Source organism: Perognathus longimembris, chromosome 1 (genome assembly GCF_023159225.1).
Source record: "Perognathus longimembris pacificus isolate PPM17 chromosome 1, ASM2315922v1, whole genome shotgun sequence".
NCBI classification, from domain to species: Eukaryota; Metazoa; Chordata; class Mammalia; order Rodentia; family Heteromyidae; genus Perognathus; species Perognathus longimembris.
In genome coordinates, this window is record NC_063161.1 from 141383574 (window position 1) to 141403308 (window position 19735).

The 19735-nt window shown below is 45.1% G+C and overlaps 1 pseudogene; it reads left to right on the forward strand.

Moving 5' to 3' along the window:
• The first annotated feature begins 6957 nt into the window (after positions 1 to 6957).
• On the forward strand, positions 6958 to 8641 carry LOC125346308 (annotated as a pseudogene).
• Positions 8642 to 19735: the final 11094 nt, after the last annotated feature.

Consider the following 19735-nt stretch of genomic DNA (forward strand, 5'->3'; position numbering starts at 1 on the left):
GACCAGGTCCTTGAACCTATCTAGACCCAGTGTTCACTATTTTAAAATTTTTTATTTTATTATTTTGCAAACTGTGGAAATATTACTGCCTTCCTGGGTCTTATTAGTACTCTAGCATATAGTTAAAACCATCTCTACAGTTCTCGTTTTAATGAAGAAGGAGAAAGTCAAGTATGGTGGCCTAGAAAGGGCCAATCCCTGAGAAGACTGATCCAGGAAAAAGGGGCAAAATGCTTAGGGCCTGTGGGGTGGTGATAGTGGCACCCTCTTCATCCATGGAGATTCAGAGTTGACATGCTGGTATCCCATATTCCAGGTTATTTGCTGAGGGCTTTCCCCCTCTCCTCGGCTGTACTGGTCCAGCCACTATTGGCTGCATGTGATCATGGACTATGACAGGCTTTCTCTTGGACACACCTTCTGGAAAGGGGACTCAGAGAAGGGTATCAGGCTCAGAAGTACAGATCCTTGCCTCTTCCTCCTCCTCCCCCTTCCCTCTCCCTCCCCCACTCACATACTTGACACTCATTTGCTGGTGACCCTGAGCTTTGGTTGGGGACAAATAGCCACTACACGCTCCCCAAGCAGCTGCTGAGAACTTGTACAACGAGTTCCACAACCAGGTCGGGCCTGAGCCTCTGGCAACACACTCAGGGACGGTGGTTCCTCGGGGCTGGGGTGGGGCTTTCTTTCAGAGACTCCTCACATTGCCTTTCTTCATTAACTGAGCTGAGTGTGGTCTTGGTGGTCACCCCAGTGGTTAGCCACAGATCTAAAGATTCCTGACCACACTCATCTTCAGTCGGAATAACAAGCCACACTCTGCTCCTAGCCCAAGATGGAGCCAAGCCTGGGAAGAGAATGTACACATTGTTTTATTATGAGATCAGGCATAGCATTCTCAGTGGTGGAGGGAAACCCTCAAATGCCTTTAATATTTCTGCCAGTCCCGGCAGGTTCTTTTCATTCTTCACCAGGGTACAAAAAATAAACCTTTGTTTCCAAGGACTCGCTGGAGCCCTCTAGTGTTCACAACAAATTGGGCATCGGAATTTTGCATCAAGATTCTGAAGAATTTTGGGCTGAGATTTAGAAGTAACAATCATCGTAGTAATGATATTTGTTTTTATTTATTTTTCGCTACTGGGGTTTGAACATAGGACCTTACTTTTGTTAGGCAAACCCCCTGTCATTTGAACCACTTCCCTAACCAATAGCAGTAATATGTAAGACAGCAAAAATATTATAAGCTCACCACATCTGTAATCCTAACTCCTCAGGAGGCTGAGATCTGAGGATCAAAGTTCAAATCCATCCTAAGGAAACAATTCCAAGATGCTCAAATCTCCAGTGGACCAGTAAAAAGCTGGAATAAGAGGTAAGGCTCAAGTGGTTGAGGGCCACCTGTGAGTGGGAAAAACCACATGAAGGTGTGAGGACTTGAGTTCAAGCTCCAGATCTGACGATCCATGAGGAACCTACACGGCCAAGGGGAAAACAATCATGTTATATTATGGTACACACTTTGGAATATACAACAATCAAGACTTTTTAATGGCATAATGAAATGATCATGACACAATTGTATTAATGAAATTGGATAGGCATTATAATACAAACTGTAAAAATGTCTGTAAGGGATGCACAAGAAACTGATGAAATAAAAAGTCCCCAAATGTTTGCTCTTTCTAGGCATGAAGGACAAATGATTTTATTCTTTTTATAGACTATATTGGAAAGACTCATATTGAACATGTAAAAAAGTATAAAGGTACAACATTTAAAATCTATAAAACATTCTCTCGGTCAGGGCCTCAACTGGTAACAAGAAGCACATTCATATCACTTATTTTTTTTCTCAAGCCAGTCCTAGGGCTTGAACTCAGGGCTTAGGCACTGTCCCTGAACATTTTGGTTCAAGGCTAGTGCTCTATCACTTGAGCCATAGCTCCACTTCCAGCTTTTTGGTGGTTAATTGAGAGATTAGAGTCTCGTGGACTTTGCTGCACAGGCTGGCTTTGAACTGCAATCTTCAGATCTCAGTCTCCTGAGTAGCTAGGATTGATTACCAACTTGAGCCACCTGCACCCAGCTCAACTTACATTTGGAGGAAAATTGACAAGTTGAAATGCAAAGGCACAGGCATGCAAGGGATGCTGTAGAATCTCTGATGGGGCAGCCACACAACCTGTAACCATCCTTAGAATGAAAAGAAGAGAGGAAAGGAAGGAGTTAACTGAACCTTTGGTTGAAGAAACAGTTAAAGGTCAAAAGTCCTTTTCTCTGATTTCCTGTGGATTCCTACTAGACAGAACCAGCTGGAAGCTCATACAGTGCAGAGGGTCTGAATTAGGAGGCTCAGAGCAAGATGCAAAAGGAGAGATGGAGGGTGAGGGATATGGAGTATACCCAGAGCAGAGATTTTAAAAAAGCGTTTATGAGGAAAAAAACAAACCCTCAAAGAATCTATTCCATTGAGCTAGTTTGGATGTTAGGGGGTTTCTAGTCCAACTGTATTCATCTCCAATTTTAAAGTATATTATTACCAGGTGCTGGGAATATAGTTATTCAACTTGTTCATTGGCACCGCTAGGCACAGGCAACCCCCACCCCACTCCTGGAAAACCCCAACTCTTTTAACAGAAATGGTCATTAGGGAGAGGGGTGTGTGTGTGTGTGTGTGTGTGTGTGTGTGTGTGTGTGTGTGTGTGCGCGCGCGCTATAATGAGAAGAGCAGCTGTTAAAAACAATCCCTGCCACTTGGACAATTTGCTTTATCTTGGTCTGTTTTCTCATGTGTAAAATATCAGTAAAGGAATGAATCTGACAGATTCATTGTGATTATCAGAAGACATCACAAATAGGAAGCAACCACAGGTACCTGACACATGGGAAGCCTGGAATGATACAGCTGGAAACTTCTCTATCTCTTTTCTTTTCTTTCTTTCTTTTTCTTTCTTTCTTTTTTTTTTTTTTTTTTTTTTTTTTTTGCTTAAGATAGAAGTTTATGATGTAGTCCAGCCTGGTCTTGAAGTTACGATCCTCTTGCTTCGGTATCTCAAATGCTGGGATTACAGGTATATATACCACCACACCCAACTCTCCTGGAAGCTTCTATCTACTGGTGCCTTAGTAACCTAGAGCAAGTTTGGGATCCTTCTCTTAAGGACCCTTCAGATGTTGGAAGATAACTGGAACATTCTCTTTACTGAGTGTCCTCTGCTTCGAACCAAGTTTTTGTTGTTGTTTTTTTGGCCAGTCCTGGGCCTTGGACTCAGGGCCTGAGCACCTTCCCTGGCTTCTTCCCGCTCAAGGCTAGCATACTCTGCCACCTGAGCCACAGCGCCCCTTCTGGCCGTTTTCCATATATGTGGTGCTAGGAAATTGAACGGAGAGCTTCATGTGTAGGAGGCAAGCACTCTTGCTACTAGGCCATATTCCCAGCCCTCGAACCAAGTTTTTATAGTTCCTTTGTCCATTTTTGTTTCTTTTGAAGACAAAGTGAAGGTCTGTCTTGTTCTGCAATGGCCCATCTCCAAGGCTAGAGTGGATTGCAAAGAGGAAGTATTTGACCAGTTAGATTTCCTATCCTGGAAGTTTCAAATAGAAGCAGTTCCTCTTCTCTGCTAGGAGCAGGGGAATACGTGGTAAGGGAATTCTGGCAGCCATGTTTTCGGCAATATAACTGAAATATGCTGGATGGGAGAAAGGATGGAAGTGATCCTGAAAGGAATAGAAAGATGAGGAGTGGGGACTGTTGGCAGAATTCTGGTGTCTGGTTGCCTTTGCTCTGGAAGCCCCGTGCTTTCTCTGTCCTCCCAGGGGACAGTGACTTCATTCTTCGTGAATTCTGTGACCCAGTGAAGTCCCTGTGTCTTATAGCAGTTCTCAAGTAAAAGAATCCCATTGGCCACACTTGAAAGCAGAGAGCCTGGGCTTCCAGTGTGAAGCACCTGAGTTTGAATGCTGACTCAACTCTGGAGCAGCTCTGTGACCTTGAGGAGGGCTCTTAATTACTCTGTGCTTGCTTTCTTAAACAATTCCACTTGTATGCTCTACCTTATTGTCTGTAGTAAGAAAGGCTAATGTATGGAAAGCTCACTTTTGTCTTTGGTACACACAGATGCCCCTGGCTAAAATTTACCTTTATTATTGCTGTTTGCAGCTAATTCAGACAATCACTGGAGTTGTCATAAAGTCAGTTTTCCCAGCCCTGAACTTACACTGACTTTTTGAGTCTAATTGAGGGATCTTAAGAATGTCCCTGTGCTCAATCTTCCCTTTGTTAATCCCCAAGAAATTGTTTAATAGGAATGTTGAAATTTTTTGAAAAGACAGATGTTCTTCTGTCCCCAAGGAAGCCTCTGACTAGTGTTGTTTACAGCTCCATGATCGGAGCCACGGCAGCAATCCACGTTTAAAGAAGTCTTTCTCCTCCACTGCGTGCACATTCTTGGGCGCTTTCCCAGAAAGACTTTCCAGAATAATTGTCCTAGAAAGCCACACACAGATGGCCTGTCTGCTGAACTGCCACACATTGGAGTCAATTCACAGCTCTCAACATTCATCCAGAATGGTGATATGCAAAAAAAAAAAAATCCAAACCCTTTGGCTTGCAATTAGAAGATTCTGAGTTCGAATTCCAGCTCTACGCTGGAATGTCTAAGCTTTTTTGGTTTCTGGTAAGTGTCTGCTGGTGATGTGGAAACATCAAGCAGAATGTTTCATTCACATGTAACTCATTCAACACATTTAATGAGCACACTTTATGATCCAGGCCCTGTAGGGGCTGGGATGGGACTCAGAAGACAAACACCTGCTACTTATCTCAAAGAGAAAGATCTGTTCAGATCCTACAGAAAGAGATCACAAGCATGCCTATAATTTAATGAGCGCAGTAGTTACTGTAACTAATGGTGGGGACTGCAATAAGCAACCCTCATGGAAGGAGGAGCAATAGCTTACATGACTGCTAGCTACCTTAAAGCTATCCTAAAATGTCTTTTCAATTTTATCTTCACTCCTAACTCCTCTGGGTATTTCTATTCAAGTTCCTGCAATAGACAATCTGATAGGTTTAGAAAGTCAAGCCCTCATAAGCTGTTAGCAATCCTATAGGCAGATGCCTTGGAGTCAGGAGTTAATCTCTGAACCAACTGGCTGTGGGGAGTACAGAAGGTGGGGTAAGAGTGTCAGAGCCTCCAGGTTTCTCTATCAGCAGGAAGAGTAGGGGTGAGGAAGTGGTGTGAGAAACGGGTCCAGTGCATTTGGGGGAAGAGCACTATGGTTTGAACTCGGGGCCTCCCATTTTCTAGGCAAGTTGAGTCATGCCCTTAGCCCTTTTTGCTATAGTCATTTTTTTTTTTCAAATAAAGTCCCCATGTTTGTGCTTGGACCAGCCTGGACCTTGAGCCTCCTTTTTATACTTCTTATGTACCTCAGATTGCAGGTGTGAGCCACTGTGCCAAGCCTTGGGTCCAGCATATTATAAAGGATAGATGGCTTTAGAGTGAATGAAGCCCCCGAAAGCCCAGGTTAAGAGGAAAGGGGAAGAATCAGATGCTGAGTGTAACCAAGAAGAAAGCAGAGCTGCTGCCCCAATGGTCTTAGTTAAGGGGAAAACCAGTTTGATTTGGAGCGAAGGGTTCAAGGAGGCAGAGGGAGGAGTGGGTATGTGTGGAATGAGGCTCTGTGGGGGTGGCCCTGCCCAGTTTCAAGGGAATTCAGACTGTAGATTTCAGAGAAGGATCATGGGAAGGAGTCAGTGCAGGACCAGGAAGAAAGTGCAGGAGAAGTGACCTGACCATCAGTCAAGTGTTCTGTTGTTCTTTCCAGGATACTGTGTACCCACTCTGAGCCCTCAGCTTGCCCTGGGGCAGGTGCTCTCAAACCAAGGACTGGGATCTCCCACTCAGTATTTTCTTCTACTTACAGCAACCACCAGTTCCTCAAATCCCTTGCAGCTGCCTTTCCTCCTGCAGGGAGGCCTTCATGAGAAAGGTACTGTAAGGGTCACACAGTTCTATTTTTCATTGCCTTAATCATCTCTCAAACTGTAGAAGATAGGGCCAGAGGTACTCTCTGCTATTTAGGATGCTGCCCACTACCAGAGCTACTAGGCTCGTGCCACTAGTTAAGTAAGTTCACCTCTCTGAACCTCCTTCTCCCCTGTCAATGGAGATTCCTCCATCAGTTTGTTCATTCCATGACTGTTAACTGAACACAAGCTGTGTGATTAGGGCTGGGGTCACAACAAAGAGCAACACAGATGCTTGCTTGAAGATCAGCTTCTAAGGCAACACTCGCCAATAGAACTTTATAATGATGGGAATGTCCTATCCTTTGCATGGTCCACGATGGTTGGTTGCCACTAGCCACGTGTGGCTTAATGAGCACTGATAGGATAGAAACCTCTAGGTCCATTTCTTTCTTTAAGTACCAGTACAGTAAGACTTTATAGATACTAGCCCATTTCTATAATGTGTGTATAATACAATGTGGAAGATAAAGGCAGAGCTGTGGTCTGGATGTTGTGTTCCCTCAGAATTTCATATGGAAGCCCCTACCCCCTGGTATTAGGAGATAAAGCTCTGGGGGGGTCATTAGGTGGAGCCCCTCATGAACTGGGTTAGTGCCCTGACGGGCTGAAGAGACCAAAATACTTTCTTTTCATTAGGTGGAAAACAGTGAAAAGACAGCCAAGGTGCACTAGAAAGTAAGCCCTTTAAGAAAAATGAGGGGGGCGGCCGGAGGCGGAAGCGCCCGCGGAGGGGCACCGCCGCCTGCTGTCCAAATCCGCCTCTCCTGGGCTCGGAACCGACCTCGACCCACCGCGCCGCGGCTGCCGGCCAGGCTCATGTGACTTCCGTCGGCCACTCGTCCTGGGCGGGACCTCAGGGCACTCGGAGCCCGAGCCTGGAGCGATAACTTAAAGGCCCGGCCTCCCGGGTACTGTCAAGTCAGCTGGCGCTCCGGGAAGCGGGCCTCGGATCGGAGAAGGTCTGTGGAGACCGGCTCGTCTAGACCTGTGTCATGAGGGCGCTCTGGGCTCTCTCCCTGGCCGTGGCTGCGGGGCTTGGCCTCTGCCAGACCACCTAACATTGTGTTGATCCTTTGCTGATGATCTCGGCTATGGGGACCTGGGCTCCTACGGGCACCCTAGTTCCATCACACCCAACCTGGATCTGATGGCTGCAGGAGAGCTACCATTCACAGATTTCTATGTTTCTGTGTCGTTGTGCACACCATCCAGGGCTGCTCTCCTGACTGGCCGGCTACCTGTTCAGATGGGCATGTACCCTGGCGTCCTAGGGCCCAGCTCCCAGGGAGGTCTGCCCCTACAGGAGGTGACCCTGGCTGAGGTCCTGGATGCCCAAGGCTACCTTACAGGGATGGCTGGCAAGTGGCACCTTGGAGTGGGGCCAGAGGGGGCTTTTCTGCCCCCTCATCAGGGTTTCCATTGATTCCTGGGCATTCCATATTCCCACCACCAGGGTCCCTGTCAGAACCTGACCTGCTTTCCACCAGACACCCTCTGCCATGGCAGCTGTGACCAGGACCTAGTTCCCATCCCCCTGTTGACTAACCTGTCTGTGGAGGTATAGCCCCCCTGGCTTCCAGGACTAGAGGCCTGCTATGTGGCTTTCTCCCGAGATCTCATGTCTGATGCCCAGCGCCAGGGCCGCCCATTCTTCCTGTACTACGCCTCCCATCACACCCACTACCCTCAGTTTGATGGGCGTAGCTTCACAGGGCCCTCAGGCCAAGGGCCATTTGGAGATGCCTTGATGGAGATGGATGCAGCTGTGGGGGCCCTGATGACAGTCGTAGGGGACTTGGGGCTACTTGGAGAAATGCTGGTCATCTTCACTGTAGACAATGGGCCTGAGACAATGCGCATGTCCCGTGGCGGCTGCTCTGGCCTTCTGAAATGTGGAAAGGGAACGACCTTCAAGGGTGGTGTCCGAGAGCCTGCCTTGGCCTTCTGGCCTGGCCATATTACTCCTGGTGTGACCCAGGAGCTGGCCAGCTCCCTGGACCTGCTGCCTATGTGGCAGCCTTGACTGGGGCTTCGCTGCCCAACATTACCTTGGATGGTGTTGACCTCAGCCCCTTGCTGCTAGGCACAGGCAAGAGCCCTCAGCAATCTCTCTTCTTCTATCCGGCCTACCCAGATGAGGTGCATGGTGTCTTTGCCATACGGAGCGGGAAGTACAAGTCTCATTTCTTCACCCAGGGCTCTGCCCACAGTGATACTACCCCGACCCTGCCTGCCACGCCACCAACCCTGTGACTGCTCATGAGCCCCTTCTGCTCTATGACTTATCTGAGGACCCTGGTGAGAACTACAACCTTCTGGAGGGTACAGCTGAAGTTACCACAGAAGCTCTGATGGCAATGAAGGACCTCCAGCTGCTCAAGGCCCAGTATGATGCAGCCATGACCTTTGGCCCCAGCCAGATGGCCCGGGGTGAGGACCCAGCCCTGCAGATTTGCTGCAAGCTGGGCTGCAACCCCCACCCAGCCTGCTGCCACTGCCCAAATCACCAATTCTGAAGGTACTGGGAAGGCCAGTCCCAGGCCTCTGGTCCCACCCAGCCTGGTATGTGATGACTCACTACCCTGAGGGGACAGGGGCAAGGGTGTGAGGATAGTTTGTATCTAATAATGTAATAACAGCAAAAAAGAAAAAGAAAAATGAGGGAAGGGGTTGGATGGGAGGGATGGGTGAGAATGTTAAAAGGGGTGATGTTTATCAAGACACATTGTATTCACAAACTGCTTTGTTGAATGGTAAACTCCTTTGTATAACTAAAGTTAATACAAATATTATTTTAAAAAAGAAACAATAAAAGTGAGTTCACTAGACACAGATATGCTGGCACCTTGATGGTAGAACTTTAGTTTTTACAGCTATGAGGAATGGATTTCTGCGGTTTATAAGCTAGTCAGTGTACGGCTTTTTCATATTTCAAATGATTGGGGCTAGAGATATCATTCCCTCCTGAAATGACCGTCCAGCCATATGCTCTGTGCTTCCCCAGGGGGATGGAAACGAGTTGTCTGTTGAAAAGAAACCAGGATGCGGAACATTCCTTCCCTGTATTCTTGGCCACACGCAGATGTGGGATCTGAGATTGTATCGTCTGTGAATTATGGGGATTCCAAGTGGAGAAATTAACGTAAAAACGTCTTCAGAGCAGATAAAACTTAGGAGATCTGAAGACTCTTGAGACCACAATACAGGGGACCGTCCAGCCAGGGGTCACAGGTGCTCACGGAAACCCTCCCCGTGAGTGTGCTATACATTTACAATCCCCCACGAGCAAAGAAGCCACACACAGCAGCTGCAACAAATTGATTTTTGGAGCCCAAGAGCAAAAGAGCATAACCTGAAAGCCTGAGACAAGCAGGTTTAAAATGTTTGAAGACAGTTCTTCAGGCCCTGAGGCAAGAGCAGTACAACATAATAAGGATAAGCAGGCTTGATGAACATCGACCCAGAAATTCCAGAAACAATGGAATACAGGTCTCAAAAGTAAGGCAAACCATGAGAACAGAGATAGGACAGAAAAAAGCATTGCTTTACAAAGGATGTTGCTGCTAATGACAACATTGTCAGTGTTCTAAGAGGCAGACACTATTTCAGGCATTGCAACTATATCACCTCATTTCATCTGCTTGGCAGCTCTACCCATTGACCACTGCTCCCTTCTCCTCCTCCTCTTCTTTTCCTCCTCTTCCTGCCTTCCTCTTCCCTTTCCCCCTCCTTTCCTTCCCCTCTTCCTCTCCTCCTCCTGTCCCACTTTTCCTCCCCTTCCTCCTCTTCCCCCCTCCTCTTTTCTTTCCGCTTCCTCTTCTTTGTCTTCCTCTTCCTTTCTTCCTCTCCTCTTCCTTCCCTCTTGTCCTCCCCCTCCTTCTTCTCTTCTCCCTCTCTTCTTTTCCTCTTCTTCTTCCTGTCTTCCTTCTCTCTGTTCCTCCTTGCCCTCTCCTCTTCTCTTTCCTTCTCCCCTCACTTTCATCTCCTCTCCCCCTCTTCGCTCCTCCTCTTCCTCCTTCTCCTCCTCCTTCTTTTCCTCCTCCCCCCTCCACCCCTCCTCCTCCCTCTCCCCTCTTCTCTCCTCCTCTTCCTCCTTCTCCCCCTCCTTCTCCCTCTCCCTCTCTTCTCTCCTCTCCTTTCTTCTTCTCCTTCCCCACCTCCCCCTCCTCCTCCTCCTGCTTCTCTCTCCTCCTCCTCCTCCTCCTCCTCCTCCTCCCCATCCTCCTCCTCCTCCTCCCCCTCCTCCTCCTCCCCCTCCCCCTCCCCTTCCCCCTTCCCCTTCCCCTCCCCCCCTCCTCCTCTTCCTCCTCCTCCTCTTTTTCTGACACAAGTCTTACTTTGTAGCCTAAAGCTGGCCTGAAACTGACAGATGCACCATGGAGCGGTCATTCCCAGGACAATCAAGGAAGAATAATTCTATAAAGACTGTCAGTATTATTCATAGAAACGAAAGCAACCTACAGGCGTCATTTCATGGACTCCTAGCAATCCCTCACAGCAGGGTTGCCATCATCTCCATTTTGCAAAGCCATTGCTTCCTTAATGTGGACACAGTCACCAAATAGATTGCTGGAGTTGAAATCAAGGCCAGTTGAATCTGTAGTCCAGGCTCTTAGCAATGGCACTCTGGAGCAAGCGAGTGTCCAGTTCACACTTACTGCAGGCGTTAGATGGCACTGAATACAGTGGTAATCAGCCTAACTGATTTCAAAGGTTCCTGAGGTATAGACAAAAGCATCCCTCGCCTACCCCAGTCTCCCCAGAAGCAATCAGAGCTCTCAGGGTCTGGTGGAAACTTCCAGAGTTACTTGTGCCTAGAGTAGCAAGTGGCCAGAAGTGGAGTTATACACATATACTTACAGAGATGATTTTCCTTCCCTGTCATTTTCATGCACACTCAAAAGTTTCCTCTATACATTGTTCTGTATCTTGCTGTTTCCACTTGCTCTTGGAGAACATTCTAGAGTAGTAAGCAATACTAATCATATAGGATGTCTACTCTTACTAATAACTAAGCACAATATAGAATAATAGAATACATATTATAGAAGAATACTTATAATGGAAGAATAATGTAGAAGAACAACAATGAAGGAGCAAAAGCTTCCTCAGTCTTGTTTGTGACTGTAGCACATTCCAGGGCTGGAATAAGTCATCATTTCTCTAGTTAGGGCTGGGCTCAGTAGAGGTCAACTTCTTATCATGCTCAGACTCAACTACTGGAAACACAGCAGTGAACATTATTTAACAAGACCTGCGTGATGGGCATCCAGCTTGTTCTCTATCTCCTGCCATTACCATCCCTCATTACAATGCTGGATGCTCAGTTCTACAGATGGAGGATCTCTTCCTGAAGGTTGAATTTCTGGGACCAGGCCAAGTGCATGCGCAATAGAGGTTATAACTAACTGTGACTACACAAAAGTCACGGAGACCTTTTAAAGGAGAATTTCTTTTTCCTTCCAGATGATAAAGAAAAACCAAAGCAACAACAAAAACCATAAAACACAAAACATAGCAATTGTAGAATGACGCTAAGCTGTTCTTAGAGCTGCTCATAAATCTTCAGAGCCCATTTTAGGTATACACATATAGACAAGCACACCTTGGCCCTCAGTTCCTTAGTTATTTAATCTAGTCTTTTGCCCTGGAAATTGTATCATAATCATGTTTTGTTTTATTTAGATATTCTTCATAAGTGGCATTTTCACGATTGCAGTAATGCTTCATGACATGACCACATCACAATGTGTTGACCCACATCCTTAATATTACAAATTTGTTTCCAAGTTTTCCATATTTCAGAAATCTGAGCAATGAGTGTTGTTGTGTATAAATCACAGTTACAATTCCTGTTGTATTTCCTAGTCATTTTAAATTCTCATCATTAGAATTAGTGATGAGTAGTTTTTTCCTACGCATATTTTATTCTAGCCATGAGAACTGATCATTATAAGTTGGACTAGAGAATGTAAGTATCTTACAAGTATCTGATTCCAATCTTTTAGAAGGTTGTGCCAATTTATGTGCCAATCCCCCTGTTTTGCTACTCCCTTACCAACATTACATTCTTTTAAATCTGTCACTACCTTTAAGTTGTTGTGCAGAGAAGGTGTCATATAACAAAGCAGCATATGAGCAAGTGCAATTTGATCAGTGTCACCCCTTTAACATTCTCACCCCACCCCTGACCCACCCTCTCTTTCAGTTTTCTTAATTTTGTGGTATATAAGATGAATTCTTAACTGCATTCTCTCTCTGCCTTCTCCCCACTATTTGTCTCTCCTTCTCTTCCTTGCTCTATTCCCCTCCAGTTAGATGAGCCCATTTCCTGGTCCAACATTGAATCTTAAAGGCAATTTAGCAAAAGGTTGCACCTACTGTATTTTGCTGTTGTTGTTGGGTGGGGGGGCTTGAACTCAGGGTCTGGGCACAGTCCCTGAGCTCTTTTGCTCAAGGCTAGCATTCTACCACTTTAAGCCAAAATTCCACTTCCAATTTATGAGTGGTTAATTGGAGATAAGGGTCTCATGAAGACTTTTATGCCAGGGCTGGCTTCGAATCACAGTCCTCAGATCTCAGCCTCCTGAGTAGCTAGAATCAAGTGTGAGCCACCAGCTCCTGGCATACTACATTTTTTATTGTTGTTGTTGGATTGTTTTTGAAACCATGATACCTAAGCTTGCCTTAAATTCCTGGGCTTAAGAGATCTTCCTGTCTCAGCCTCCTGAGTAGTTGGAATTAGAGGCATTTGCCACCAAGCCCAGCTTTTAAGTGTTTTTCTTTGGATTATGTATGTAATGCCTGCTTATTATTTTTAAAATGAAGAAAACAACAAAACTAAAAAAAAATCAAATTTCCAATAAAAATTTTCAGAAATCTCAAAGGTTGGGCATTGGAGTGAACGTCTATAATCCCATCATTCAGGAGGCTGAGGCAGAAGGATTGTGATTCATAAATTCAAGGCTAGCCTAAGCTATAAGGTAAAACCCTGTCTCAAAACAAAAACTTCTTTAACATACAATATTGATCTAATATTGTTGCCTTCCTTTTATTATTCAAAGAATTTTTACATAAAAATGATCATTAAATATGCTTCAAAATATGACTTTCCAATTTCACCTAGACTTAGCTAAAAATGGCATCTCATATTTATTGTCATCTTTATTGAAAATGTTTTTCTCAGTTTCTTGGTTACTTTTTTATTGTGTTTATGATGCTCTGAATTGTGGTATGGAAAGCTCTAGAAATCTTATTCTCTCCTTTTATCCACAGCCCTTAAACACTTCTTGCTATGAGGACAGTGTAGAAAATAACATTCAAAAGGAAGATGATGTGGAATGCTGGTGGTTTAGACCCATAATCCTAGCTACTAAGGAGGTTGAGATATGAGGATCACAGTTCAAATCCAGCTCAGGCAGGAAAGTCCATGAAACGCTTATCTCCAGTTAACCACCAGAAAACCAAAAGTGGTGTTGTGACTCCAAGTGGTGAAGCACTAGCCTTGAATGGAAAAGCTCAGAGACAGTGCCCAGGCTCTGAATTCAAGCCCCATGGACAACAAAAAAGAAAGAAATAAAGAAAAGAAAAATACAAGGAAGATGATTAGCTTAGCCAGAGCCTTGAGCAGCTAGGCAATGCTCTACCACTGAGCTACGTTTCTAAATCTTGAATGATTTTCTACTCTTCTTGAAGATTTGACCTTGAAGTAATATAGTTTTAATTCAAATAACACAGAGCTGGAACTGGGTAATTCTTGTAGTCTAGGTGAAGTTTCTGGATACTCTTTGGGGCAGCATGCCAAGTGTTCTGGTCTGGTGGGCTCATTACAGAACTGACCAAAACTTCAGAGCCTTAGTCTAGAGTGTAGCCCTCTTGGAATATCCCTCCCTTTCCTTGGGATGCTGATCTTCACTGCCTACCCCCTTCTTGGTAGTACTTGTGAGTTTGGGCTTGGGTCCCTGTATTTTGGTAGGCAGGCAAGGCACTCTACTTCTTGGAACAGCTCCTTCAACATTGTTTTATGCTGGCTTTTTTTAAGATAGGGTCTCTCAGACTTTTGCACCCAGGCTGGCCTTGAAATTTTATCCTCTCATGTCAGCTTCCTCAATAGATAGAAATACAGGCATGAGCCATCAGGAACCAGCTTTGCAGCTGTTTGAGTCCAGTCATCAAGTGGTCTGTCACTCATAACTGGGCTACAGTGATTAGTCTAAGGGGTGGGCATTTAACCTGAGAGGGGCCAATCAAAATGCTCCACAAAGCAGCACTAAGTTGGAATGGAGGGAGTGCTCTCCTAGTTTGGAGCTTTAGTGATTGAAGCACAATCTACTTGATCATTTGAAGACATCAAAGATCAAGAAGACTATCAGAAACAAAAGGAGTCAAGAGTCCAATCCCTCCATCAGAACTTCTTACATTTGATTTTGCTGCTAAGGTTAATGTTTTTCACTAATAGTATTATTTTTCATTAATATGAATATCTTATATTATTAATATTATTACTAATACATCCATTAGAAGCAATATTTCAGCCTTAAAGTGTATACAAGAAATACCTATTCATTGTAGAAATTTAGACTATCATTTTAAAAAAGAAGAGGAAAGGAACACTCGTAACCCTTCTCCTGGATAAAGTAACTCTGAACCACATTAGCCACACAGATATTCTCCCAGCTTCCTTTTACTATCTATCATCTATCTACCTATCTATCTTCTCTGATCTATTATCTACCATCCATCCATCATCTTTCTATCACATATCTTTGATCTATATCAGCAGTTTGCCTTTTATCAATCTTAAACAGTAATATGTTAACACAGCAATTTGATTTTCCATATAAATCAATTTTCATGATAATCCTTATCCCCTATACATAGACAAGCAACTGAAGCTCAAAAAAGCTTTCCTCAAGGTAAACAGGCTTAGAGAGGTTAGGTGATTTAAAAAGGACCTGTGATCACCTGGAAACACTGCTGCACAAACCAGCCTTCAACACATGAGCCTTTGGGGACATTTTATAGCCACACTTTGTATATCACTACTCCATTCTTTTGTTGTTTTTTTTTTAAATGGCCAAGTAATGTTCCCATTGTGTACGATACCACATCTTGCTTATCCATTCACTGGGTAATGGGCATGTGGATTGTTTCTACTTTTAATCTATGAAGAATTCTTTTCTAAACTTTTTTGTTCTTTAGTATGAAGGTGTAAGGTCCACCCCTGGGAGGGCTCCATGCAGATGCCCCCCACCTGTTTAAGTCTGCATCTGGTACTTGAGTTACCTAGGTAACTGGCACAGCTGGAGGCAGCTACCTCCTCCTTCTCTGTGGTCACATGCAATCTACCTGGCCATATCTCTCGCCTTTTCCTATATAATCTGGCTCAACAGCTCAACATGAGTCCCTGCTCTCTTTAGTTTTCTCTCTTACTCTTTTCTTTTTCTCTTCTTCTTCCCTCTCTGTTTTCCACACCTCCATCTTTTTTGGGCTGGCAGTTTGCTTTCCCCCCAATAAACTCTTCTGCCTGAACCACAAGGTGTGTTTCCTTTCTGGCTAACCTTACAGAAGGAAAAGGAACTTAGACCTCTTTCCTGAAGTACAGGAGAAATAAAAGTGCTTTTGTAGGAGGGCCTACCTCAGGCCAGCGTGCTTATAAGTAGGAAAAGAACAGTCATGGAGGAGGTTGGAGGCAGGATATCTCAAAGGAAAAGGCTAGCTCTTTGGTCACTGCATTCCTTTACTCAAGGCAAATAGGAGGAATCTGACAAAATTTTTGTAGCTGGTGGAAACCTGGATTTGATGCACTTTAATATTTGTTTTAGAGTGTGTTCCTGTAGGCTCCTCTCAGTTACTTCCATCTCAAGTTACGTTTTTCTGGTGGCTAATAAGGAGTGTGTCTTTTGTTTAGAAACTTGACTTACTGGCCTGGATTATTATCAAGGTCGTTCTCCTTTACACCCATTCTGAGCTTGCCAGGGGGGCTTCTCTAGTCTCAGGGAAATTGGAAAGAGCTCAGTTCCTCTCGGGCCTAGGTCAAAGTCATGTCACAGCAGGGACAGTCTTGCAGCAGCCCTGAGGTGGGCAATGCCCTTCCAACCCATAGGTCTATTATCCTGGCTATGTCTTGAGTATTTTTTTTTTTTTTTTGGCCAGTCCTGGGCCTTGGACTCAGGGCCTGAGCACTGTCCCTGGCTTCCTTTTTACTCAAGGCTAGCACTCTGCCACTTGAGCCACAGCGCCACTTCTGGCCGTTTTCTGTATATGTGGTGCTGGGGAATCGAACCCAGGGCCTCATGTATACAAGGCAAGCACTCTTGCCACTAGGCCATATCCCCAGCCCCTGTCTTGAGTATTTTAAAGAATTTTATCTGTGGTTCCCACCCCCCACTGTTTTCTTACCCTTTGCCATTCACTCTTTCATGGCCTATGTTGATAGTTGTCCCACACAACTTAATGCAGTATTTAATATGCAGTACACAGACATGAGATAGGAGCATGATCAAATAGAACAGAGGGTGGGATTTGTTGGCCTGTGCAATTGACCCCTTGTGGGGGAGTAGAATTCCTGCAGTGCAATGTCAGGCTTTAGAAGCCTGAAAAACATTGGATGGCAAATAAGTAGATTCTAAGGAGAAATATGGTTTTGGCCACTTATCTGCTGGAGACATCTCCACCATTGGGGGCAGATAACTTCCCATATTTCATGTTACAGGTATAAAAGAAATGCCATTTCCAGCCTCTCTGGCAGCTAAGTGTACGCATGTGAGCTAGGCTATGCCAAGTATTAGCCCCTCCTCTCCACCCCCCTCCCCTGGAACTCTGGCCAGAACCAGAGAGGCCAAGGATCAGACTGTCATAGTTGGTTCTGGTCAGGTGACTCCTGAAGGGCCAGTGATAATGAGTGGACCCAGTGATGTCAATGGTTCACAGAGGGCTCTGTGCCTAGGAGCAATGTCATGGGGGGTGTATGGAGAATGTGTGGGAGGGATTTTTTACAGTGTTCCTGGTCACGCCAATCTAGAAGTGTCCTCATGCCTGCATGAACACATTCATTTTGTTTGTGGACATAGGAAAGTCTACAGAGGAGACAGCACGTCCTGTTACAAGTATTTGTGTCTGGCATTAAATGAAAAGGGGTAAGTTAAGGCCCCTACGATACAAGGCTTATGTTTAACAAATTTGTGTTCAGTCAGTTCATGGACTTGCTACTGGGGAGTAACCAAGCAGTTCTGAAAGTCAATAAGAGTGCAGATTCTCACCCTAGAGCCCCCTATCCAAGAGATGCACAGTTCCAGCTAGGGAAAAGAGGTCTCAGCTTAGACCAGAGTGTTACAAGCACTGTCAAGCTTTGTGTGGATACAGGATACAGCAGAATATAAGGAAGGGTGGCCCACACTGTCAGCTTGGGTAGTGCCAGGGGCTCAATTCAGTATCATGTAGAGAAGGACACAGATGGAGAAAATGTGGGGCTGATCATAGAGTCACCTGGCTGAGTGATGGGAGAATAATCCAGACCAGGCAGGGGTGTGGTAGGGAAGAGAAGGGTGTCCTCTTCACCTACACCTCTGAGCCCTAAGAAAACCATACACAGTACCTGTACCAAGACCACCCACCAGCACAGGACATGAGGCCTGAGGTTAGGGCCTCTCTCTAGCCCCAACCTTACTTCCTTCTAGAGAGCCAGGCTCTCTTTTTTGTGTTTCTAGGAGCACTTGGGGAGAGGGAGGCCTCTGGGAGCTCAGGCATGCTGAGAAGGAAGAGGAAGTTCAGGGGGAGCTTGGGCCTTCGAATACAATTGAGAATCTGCTGCAATGGATGGAATCATGTCCTCCATATTCATAGATTGCAGTCATAACTTCCATGGGGATATTTGGAGCCGGGAGATGAATAGGCTTGCACAAGGTCATAAGACTACTAAACAAGGAGAAAAGAGACCAGGGCTTGCTCACTCTGCCATTTGAGGACACAGTGTAAAGGCAGCCGCCTGCCAGCCAGCAACCAAATCAGCCAACATCTTGACCCTGAAATGGCTTCCAGAACAGTGAGAAATAAATGTCTATTGCATGTGTCACCCAGTCTCTGGGGATATGTTATAGCAGTGAAAGCAGACTATGGCAATCATGTATTCACTCCAGAGAGGCTGTTTTAATGGGTGGATCTGATTACAGAGATCTTTCTAATGAATTAAGATATAAATAGGAACAACATGAAAGTCACTACTGGATCTATCTTGGGTGCTCACAACCTGTGTCTGCACCAATGGTTCATCTTCAGCCATAGCTGCCTGAGCCTCCTGAGACTGATTGTGTTCCTAACATACTTCAGGGTCAAAGAATAATCTCACCAACTTTCCTGCATCTGATTCTCTTTATTGGTGGCACTCATATCTACCTAGCTTCCCAACTCGGAAACCTTCCTAGTCCTGGCTTCTCCCTCTATGCCCTTGTCAGCCATCAACCATCACTTCTCCAGGGAGATAGGTTTGGGTGATGGCCTTTACCTCCTTCCTCCCGCTACCCTATCTAAGACTCAGTCACTGCCTCCTTATAGGTCTTCCTGGCTCTTCCTCTGGTTTGGACAGTCCTATTGGAAGCCCAAGGGCAGCCTATGGAATTCCTGGACACTTACCTGATCACAACAGGAATCCAGAGGCTCGGGGATGAATCCTCCAAAAGTCCAGAGTACACAGGGATGAAGATTGGCTTGTGCAATTTGGGGGTGGTACCTGTGTGATGGGGGCCTGGGAAAGCTGTTGGAAGTTTCCTGAAGAGGTTCTGTTGGTATCATCAGTCCATTTCTATCTAAATGATATGCACCCATGATGGTGCTGACCCTGGCTGAAATGTTGAACTTCAAGGAATGAGTGGGGAGGGGGAGTTTTTCTTCAATGAGAGATTTGTGTTTGATTCTGTCTATGGTGTCTTCAGTGGGTAATTCCTCACAGATTGGCCCCTTAGTACATTTGAAGACAAGGAAAATGCAGGGGAAGCTGTGAACTGTGTCCAAATCATCATCTTGCTTCTTCAATGAAATTCCTGTATTTGGGGTGTATAGTGTGTTATCCAGAATACAGACAAGTCTTAACCTCTCTTGTAGTTCATCAGCACCCACATGATTGAATTGTGGTAAAAAGTATGTAAATGTAAATCAGAGTAATACATAACCTTGAGGAATTATCTTAAAGAAAAAAGGAAGTGTCTTAAAGGAAAAAAATGCCTTTCTTTTTTTTACTGGCCAGAATGTGAATATGATGGGTAGACGCAGAACAATAATATTGGACCAAAAGGTAGAGGTAAAATAATATATTGAGGGTAATGAAGTGACCAAATAATCACTGAGGGGCCACTGTATTAGCTTGGGATTGTCAATATTCATATGAACAAAAAATCAATTAGACACCTTATTTTTTCAGTATTGGGATTTAACTCAGGGTCTTGTTCTTGCTAAGCAGATGCTCTACCAACAAACACTCTGCCAGTATCTTTCTAAGTTGGTTTTCTGGGGGGATAGGCTATCCCTTTATGCCTGGGTCAGCCTGGACTATGATACTCATATTTGTGCTTCCTTTTGTCCATGGGATGTCAAGCGTGCACTACTGAGCCCAGCCATTGTGCTTTCCTGATAGCTGGGTAAGATGCACAGGTGACCACACCCAGCTACTACTGGTTGAAATGTAGCCTCATGAACTTTTAT